The sequence below is a fragment of the Furipterus horrens genome, unplaced genomic scaffold, assembly GCF_987537825.1.
Source record: "Furipterus horrens unplaced genomic scaffold, mFurHor1.1.pri manual_scaffold_8, whole genome shotgun sequence".
In the NCBI taxonomy this organism is placed as follows: Eukaryota; Metazoa; Chordata; class Mammalia; order Chiroptera; family Furipteridae; genus Furipterus; species Furipterus horrens.
In genome coordinates this window covers 43,522,885-43,531,957 of record NW_028327178.1, presented here as the reverse complement: position 1 = coordinate 43,531,957, position 9,073 = coordinate 43,522,885, and the positions used below count along the sequence as shown (strand labels likewise).

General features: G+C 41.4%; 1 pseudogene; it reads right to left on the bottom strand.

Moving 5' to 3' along the window:
* Positions 1-4,787: 4,787 nt before the first annotated feature.
* Positions 4,788-8,713, bottom strand: LOC150002814 (ubiquitin-conjugating enzyme E2 L3 pseudogene; annotated as a pseudogene).
* Between the last annotated feature and the right edge of the window lie 360 nt (positions 8,714-9,073).

Below are 9,073 nucleotides of genomic sequence, written 5' to 3'. Positions count from 1 at the left end.
TTTGAATTTATTCCTTTTTTTATTTTTAAGTATATTTTATTGATTTTGCTGTTAGAGTTGTTCCAATTATTTTTCCTTTGCCACTCTTTGCCCAGTATCTCCCTTCCCTCCAGTAATCCCCCAGTCCCCCTTAGTTCATGTCCATGGATCATGCATATAGGTTCGTTGACTTCTCCATTTACTTTACTATTCTTAAGTTCTCCCTGACTACTTTGTATCTACATGTTATGCTTCTTGATCTCTGCACGTTTTCCCCCATTCTCCCCCTCCCCACTGATAACCCTCCATAAGATCTCCATATCTATGGTTCTGTTCCTGTTATAGTTGTTTGCTTAGCTTGTTTTTGTCTTTTTAGATTCATTTGTTGATAGTTATGAGTTTGTTGTCACTTTAGTGTTCATAGTATTAATATCCTTCTTTTTCTTAAATGTGTGCCTTTAGCATTTTATATAATAAGGGCTTGGTGATGGAGAACTCCTTTAGCTTTACCTTGTCTTGGCAGCACTTTATCTACTCTTCCATTCTAAATGATATCTTTGTAGGATAGAGTAGTCAGGGTTGTAGATCGTGGTTTTCATCACTTTGAGTACTTCTTGCCAGTTCCTTCTTGCCTGCAAAGTTTCTTTTGAAAAATCAGCTGACAGTCTTATAAGAACTCCTTTGTAGGTCACTCTCTTCTCTACTCTTGTTGCTTTTAAGATTCTCTCTGTGTCTTTAACTTTTGGCATTTTAATTATGGTGTATCTTGGTGTGGTCCTCTTTGGGTCTAGCTTATTTGGGACTCTGTGCTTCCTGGACTTGTATATCTATTTCCTTCTCTAAATTAGGGAATTTTTCCTTCATTGTTTTTTCACATAAGTTTCTAATTTCTTACTCTTCCTCTGTTTTTCCCCAGCACCCCTACGATTCAGATGTTGGTGCATTTAAAGTTGTCCCAGAGGTTTCTAAGGTTTTCCTCATTTTTTTCAATTCTTGTATCTTCATTCTGTACTGGCTGACTGTTTATTTTTTCCTTATGTTCCAAATAATTTACTCGAACCGTGGCTTCCTTTCCTTCACCATTGGTTTTATGTGAATCTTTCTTTCACTTAGTATTGCCTTCACTTCTTTCCTAATGTATTTGCTGTACTCAATCATTTCTATGAGCATCATTATAACAAGTATTTTGAACTCTACATGTGTTAGGTTGTCTATCTACTCGTTGCTTAGTTCTTCCTCTGGAGCCTTGATCTGCTCCCTCTTTTGGCCATACTTCTCTGTCTCCTCAACTTGACAACCTCCTGTGTTTGCCTATGTGTGTTAGGAAGAGCTGTCACACCTGTTATGTTGTAAGCGGTGGAGCCTTAGTTATTCGTCAGTGCTGGGCGACCCATTTCACCACCTCGTGGTGCTGTATGTGGGAAAGTGGTCGTAGAGGAAACAATGCCACTTGCTCAGGCACTTGCCCCTTTTCCAGTCACTTGGCCCACTTTCTGTATGCAAATGACGCCCCTCTAGTTGTTGTCCTGGTGATGGTTCCCAGAGTGGGTGAGTTTGCATACATTCTAGGACTGTGGGGGCCCTCTAAATGAACTCTCCTGAGAGCTGGACAGTTTCTTCCACTGCTCCAACCCCCACTAGTTTTCACAGCCAGAAGCAATGCAGTTTTATTTTCCTGGTGCTAGAACAGTGAGCTACATGGTCTGGCCTGTGGCTAAGATTTCTCCCCAGGTGTTCCTCCCAGCTTTTATAATGTGTGACTGCTCTTTCCACTGGCTGGCCACAGCCACTGTATTGCCACTGCTGCCACCGCTGTACCATGTCCTCTCTGCCCTGGCTCTCCAGCTACCTGGCTCCGACCCTCCTACGTGTCTGGATAAATATTACTTCTTTATATCTTTGTTTGTTGGACTTCCATGCAGTTCAATTTTCTGGTTGTTCCGGTTGTTTTTTTGTTTTGAGGTAGATGTAATCCTTCTTATGGTTGTGGAAAGAGGCAAAAAATATCTACCAATGCCTCCATCTTGGCCAGAAGCCTGAGTTTATTATTGAATATGGTGTAAGAAGGTAGTCTAGTGTAGGGGACTGCTCTTTGTGGTTTCGGGAATTGTAGCCCAAGCTGTCAGCCAGGCCGCCGCCCACCACCCCCAGGAAGGCCTCTAAGTCTCAGCAGAAAACCGAAAGGCTTTGCGGCAGACAGGACTGAAGGCCACTCAGAGGGTTCCCATGAGAATTGGGTTTAAAGAATGCATATTATGCTTTAGAGCTTGCTCCGCTTTTCTTATCTCTTAGTTAACTATAAACAATCTGTAGCTAAAAATGTATGAAGCCTTGCATCTGATGTTAGCATGGCATCAGCATGTTTAGCAGACCCTGACACAGATTGGTCACTGTGTTCTCTATATTGATATCTATAATCAGTAACTGTCAACTGTAACCCAAGTGTCTGAAAGCTTATTGATGATTCATAAGTCTTGACCTTGTATCTCCCGAATCCACTCCTCAAAAAAAGCATGGTAGATGGAAGTTCTGTGCTCTTCTCCACTAGAGGGATTAGGCGCCTCCCATTCCCCCCTACGCAAAATACAGTTTCCTGGATAAATTTGTTCCACCATGGTCATGAAACCTCTGCTGGACAGAGAGTTTCCAACTGAGCCAGGGCATTGGAGGCAGCACAGCCTCAGTCTAGTTTCATATTTTTGCATGTATCTGTCCAATTTTCGAAACACTATTTATTGAATAAGCTGTCTTTACTCCTTGTATGTTCTTGCCTCCTTTTCCATATATTAACTGAGTATATAGGTGTGGGTTTATATCTGGGTTCTTTAATTCTATCTGTTTTTATGCCACTATTATGCTGTTTAGTTTACTATGGCCTTGCAGTATAGTTTCACATTAGGTAGTGTGGCACCACCAACTTTGTTTTTTTTTTCCTCAAGATTTCTGTGCCTATTTGAGGTCTTTCATGGTTCCATATAAATATCTTTATGATTTTTTATAGCTCTGTGAAATATTCCATTGGTATTTTGTAGGACTTATATTCAATCTATAGATTGTTTTGGGGAGTATGAACATTATAGTGATGTTAATTCTTTCTATCTATGAGCACGCTATATGCTACCATTTATTTGTATTTTCTTCAATTCCTTTCTTCAATGTCTTATAATTTTTCATGTACTCTCTTTTAACTCCTAAATTTATTCCTAGGTATTTATTTTTTGATGAAATTGTAAGTGAGATTGTTTTCTTAGTTTCCCTTTCTCATAGTTTATTTTTAGTATATAAAAATACAACTGATTCTGAATGTTTATTTTGTATGCTAGTTTACTTAATTTATTTATCAGTTCTAGTAGTTTCTGGTGGAATCTTTAGTGTTTTCTCTATACAGTATCATGTTATCAGTAAATAATAACAGTTTTACTTCTTCTTTTCCAATTTGGATGCCTTTATTTTTTCTTGTCTGATTTCTGTGGCTTGGACTTCCAGTACTTTGTTGAATAACAGTGATGAAAGAGGATATCCCTGTCTTGTTCCTGATCTTAAGGAAAATGCCTTTAGTTTTTTCCCATTTAGTATGATATTGGCTGTGGGTTTGTTGGATATGGTTTTTATTGTGTTGAGGTATGTTCCCTCTGTTCCCACTTTGCTGAGAGTTTTTTTGGTCATAAATGGGTGCTGGGTTTTATCAAATGCTTTTTCAGCATCTATCGAGATAATCATCTGGTGCTGGCTATAGTCAAGTCCCACCAATTCCAACCCTATAAAACGTCAAATTGTGCTGAGGGAAGGCTGAGGTGGGGCTGATGCACCGAAGAGTTGAAAAGCAAGCTTTGTGGCACATTAGGATGGAGCTTGCTGACAGGTGAACATGGAATTTCAAATGGACATTCTGGCTTTACCATTGTCTGTGATGACCAGTGCATCTTCTAAAAAGACTGCAGGGTGGAGAGCCAACCTTTGACACTAGGAGTCTCTCTGATGATAGATTCCTCACCCAAATGCACAATGTCCTCTTGCATGGCCACAGACCTGATTTTGCAGGGTTTCCCTAAGCAGGCTGGGCCAGGCTGGAGTTCAGTCACGCACACAGACATCCAGGTTGCCATTTAATCAAATTACTGTGGTAACATTGGCCAGATTTTTATAGAAGCACTGGGCCTCCCTTTTCACAGCTTTTTTTTTTTTTTTTTTGAGGGAGGAGTGGTGATAGTGGTGGTAATGATGATGGTGGTGGTGGTGATGGTTGTTTCTTTGCTTCAATTTTTTTTTTTAAAGGATGTTATAAATTGGAACCAGAATTGAATAAACTCCCACACCTGGCAGACATGGGAGACGAGAATCCACCAGACTGGGCAGGGCTGTCTCTTCTCCTTTGTGGAGGGGGCAGGGCCCGGGGAAGTGAATGAGTGAAAAATAAACCAAATGCAAGAAAGTGTGAGTTGCAAGGGCAGGGGAAGAAGGGGAACTACAACCTTTTATTTTAAACCTCAGGGTCTAAATGTAAATAGAAGATTTTGGATAAATTTGGACAACAACAACAACACAAAAACCCATTATTATAGAATAGATTGAAGCTGTGTTTTTTTTAAATCATTATTATTTTTTTTAAGAAAACAAAACTGGAACATCTTAAAGTTTTAATCCTTTCTTTACAGGTTACATAGACCACTTTTGATTAAGGAAACTAGAAAGTTAGTAACTGCCACAAGTGAATGCCAAGCAGTGGTACTTGTCAATTTCCCAGGGTCCTGCTTTGTGGGGGGTCTGAATACACTGCTCATACTTGCTGGAATCAATAGCATCAGATTTTATTCCACAGGTCTTTTCTTCCTCATATTTCTTGTAAATTCTTCATTATTCTCATAGAAAAATGTATGGTTCTTAGTGTTTCTTCAGTTAGGTCAGCCTGAAGGTGGTACTTGGATTGGGGTTGTTCACCAGTGCTATGAGGCACTGGATTACTCAGTTGGTTTTGGTTGCTGGCTTCCAGTTTTCTGCACCAATTACTGGCAGACAGATGTGCCCCTTGTCATCAATGTTGAGGTGATGAATCTTTGTTTCAAATGTGATCTTCAGTGGTTTGAGTGAGTATACTGTTGGAAAGTTGATTTCAATTCAGAAGGCCCCCTTATCAAATGCACGATTGTCAGGAACAATAAGTCCTTGCCAAATCAATAAATTAGCTTAATTAACCTGAATGTTATAGAAGTTTTTCATTCCCATTTGTGGATTTCTTCAAGGTCTTTTATCACCCTCCTTCTAACCTCTATCTTAGCTCTTGTGCTGCTGCTTTGCCAGTGTGCATTGTGGCCTTACCTATTACTATTTTAATTATGATGTGTCTTGGCATAGGTCTCTTTGGTTTTATCTCGTATGTGACTGCACTTCTTGGACTTATGTGTCTTTTTTCTTCACCAGGTTAGGGAAGTTTTTGATAATTATTTTTTTAGATATGTTCTTGATCCCTTGTTCTCTCTCTTCTCTTTGTGGTACCCCAATGATGCAAATGTTGTTACTCTTCATGCTGTCTCAAAGGTCCCTTAAACTATCTTAGTTTTAAAAAATTATTATTATTATTAATTTGCTGCTCTGATTAGGTAGTTTTTTTCTACCTTGTCTTCCAAATTGCTGATTCAATTTTCTGCTTCATCCAACTTAGTATTTATTCCTTGCAGTATATTCTTCATTTCAGCTTTTGTACTCTTCATTTATTACTGTTTTTTTAGTGGTTTCTATGTTTTTTCCATGCTTTTTTAGTTTTCACTAAGCTCCTTGAACATCCTTATAATCATTTTTTTGAACTCTATGTCTGATAAATTGCTTGTGTCCATTTCATTAGGCTATGTTTTTTTTTTTCTTTTCTTGTTTTGTTTTTGTGTGTATGTATGTGGAGATTTCTCCTGTTCTTTCATTTGGGGTATGTGTCTTTGTCTTCTTATTTTGGCTGACTCTTTGTGTTCATTTCTATGCATTATATAGATGTGCTGTGACTCCAGGTTTGGTAAGATGGCCTTATGTAGTAGGTGTCTTGTGGGACCCATTAGTCCAACAGTCTCCTTGGTCATCTGAGCTGAGTCTCCAGGAATGTCTCTTCTGTGGGTTATGTAAGTCTACCTTTTGTAATTGAGTCTTGATTGCTATTGGCCTGTTTATGTGTGTATTCAACCCACAGGTTGGCTGACTGTGAGGACTGAATCTGACCACAGTATATTGCTGACCACATAAAACAAAACTTGTTTCAGTATAGTCTGGATCCTGCCCAGACCTGCCTTTGGATATACTTCTTAGAAAGCTAGTTGGACCCTGCTCTGATGCTGTCAGAAGCTGGTCACTGGGTGTGTTGTTCCGGGGCCTTTTGGGAGGCACTGTGGTACAGTCAATGTCAAATACTGCCCGTGACTGGTCCTGGGAAATCTGTCTGGAGCTACAGAGCAATTCACAGTTTGTGGGTGCCTCTGCTGGGCCTGGGTATGCTTAGGAGGGACCAAGCTGTGAAACAAGCATGGCTTCCACCAGCACTGAGCCTGGGGGCAGGTCAGAAAAGACCCAAGGTGCTCTGATTCTGCCTCTACTTACCTTTGCCTGTGGGCTTCCTGTTAGGCTCAGTCACTGAAAGAGTCTCTGGGGGTACTTGAGTTGCATGAGGCAGGGTCTCAGTGAGTCACCAGGGAAGGGCAGGTGTTGTTTACCAGATTAATACCAGTTCAAACTTGTGCCAGTGCTGGGTCTGAGTTCACTCAGCAAATGTCCCAGGTTATGTCAAGTCTAGCTGTCAATCACTGGGTGCTCACACACCTTTGTGGTTGGGTGAGGTCTCAGGGAGTTATCAGACCCAAACAGACCAAAATTTGGCCACATGAAGGAAGGGCTTTGCACCAGTCAGTTGTGAAAGGGGAAAAATGAACCCCGTTCTAGAGCCACACAACTCAGTTGTTGTAGTACTTTGTGGTCAAGGGTGCGGAAGTAATTCCAGCAGACAGAATGGGATGGACAGAGGGCTGCTGCATGCTCAGGCAAGTCAGCACTGAGCAGAGCAAGCACCTTCCTTTTATTGAAATCTGAGGGTGGCAATTACAGGATACAGATCCTATCGCTTAAGGAGAAAACAGGATACCCAGGTTCAAACATTTAACTACTTAGTTAAAAAACAGAACTGTAAATCCTTAAGCTAAGTTCCAAACAAGATGATAGGAAAAGGGAGTAATGGAGTACTCAGCAAAGTCTCTTTGTTCTCAGGATACCATAGCTCAGTGGCCTGAAACAGCTTGCAGCTAGCATGCAGCTGCCAGCATTAGCAAGTCCAGCTTGCTTAACTGAGTCATAGGACACCTGGACAGGGGGGCGTGAAATGCCCCTACACAGAGACTTGATTTCCACCAACACTCAGTCTGTCACAGATTCTGCCAGTAGCCCAATCTCAGCAGTACAGGGCTTCCAGGAGTTGAAAAGATGGGCCTGTGGGTCTCTTGTGTGGAGAAGGGGTTGGTGAGGAGTGTGGCCCTGGCTCCAGAACCACATGACTAAGTCTGTCCCAAATTCTGCCCAGGCCTTGGCAAGGTAGAGTCTCCAGGGGTCAGGAGTGTGAGGTCCTTGAGAACCTGGAGAGTGGGGCTAGTGGATCTCCTGTAAGGGTATAGTGCCAGTCAGGTTCATAGGAAAGTGGGGTAATGGCTTCTGCACCAAAGCCAGAAAACTCAGTCTCTGACACCCCCTGAGTTTCCCAGACCTCTACACTCCAGCCCAGGCAGCTGATTCCTCAGCAGGGTACAAGCTCCACAGGTTAGAGAGAGGGAATCCAGAGGATGGAGCTATTATAGTCCCCCAGGCTGATGCCATGTGGAGGGGAGTGCTCCTCCCAAGAAATACGACATCTGTGGTATGAGAGAGTGACTCAGCACAGCGATCCTGGTAGCTTTTATTTAGCTCTCTCCCCAGAACCACAAAACTCAGTGTCTCCTCATGCATCTCTACTCTGTTCCACCCTCCCTCCCCTGGAGCCCAGGGTGAGTGGCTGAGAATAAGATTTTGTGTCCTGGCCCTATAAGAGGGCACCTGTTTCTCTCCCTGGTGGACAGAATCCCCACCAATTGTCACAGACAGTGTCATATGGACACCTCTTCCCATCTCTGGTGCTCTGGTTTTGGGGGCCTTGCATGGGGTTGAGCACTCAAGCTCCTCAGTGTGAACCTTTCCAGCTGAGATATCCTTATAAATTCTTAGTTGCTGCTACAGGAAGAGGGCCATTCCTTTTTGCCTCTTCATTCTTCCTACCAGTATCAATGTGGCATCTTCTGTAAATCCTTGCTTTATAAGACTTTTTCAACTAGTCATCAGTTGGTCATTCAGGTTGGTTGTTCTCTATTTTAGTTGTATTTCCAGTTTGGTTTTGGGAGATCAGTGTACCTTCCATCTACTCCACCAACATCTTGAATCCTCCTCTTTGTCAGGACATTTTTGATTATTGATTCAGTTTCCTAATAGTTATAGGTCTATTTGCTTTTTTATGTCTTCATAATTTAGTCTTGGTAGACTTTGTTTTTCTGGGAATTTGTTGATTTCATTTAGGTTATCCAATTTTTGATGTGCATTTGCTCATAGTACACCTTATAATTCTTTTTATTTTTTTGGAATCAATAATAATGAATATATGCTCTCTATATTTGGAGGACAGTATTCTTATTGCTTACCCCATCTCCCACAAGCTGGGTGCAGGCTGCTCCAGGAGCAAGCGCATAGCTACCTATCATGGGAAGGAGGATGGGGGTATGTAGCTGCCACATAAGTAAGAGATTAAATTGCAATTGACTGAAATTAAGTTCAATTGGGTGTCCAAATTTTCCTTCTGAAGTGGCAAACTTTCAATAGACTCTAGAATTCCAAAATAGTTACATTATTGGATTCTGCCAGTGTAATTTTTATCTGGGTGTGGTGTTGAATTCCATTATATTCCCCAATTCATCCCCAAATGAAGCTTTTGACTTGCTCTTATCTACACTAGTTGCTCTGTTAGGCCTTCTGCGAAGCTGATATCTTAGCTCTCTTCTCACTGTCATTATGGGAATTTTTTCCATGTCCTTGTTGATTGGACCCCTTT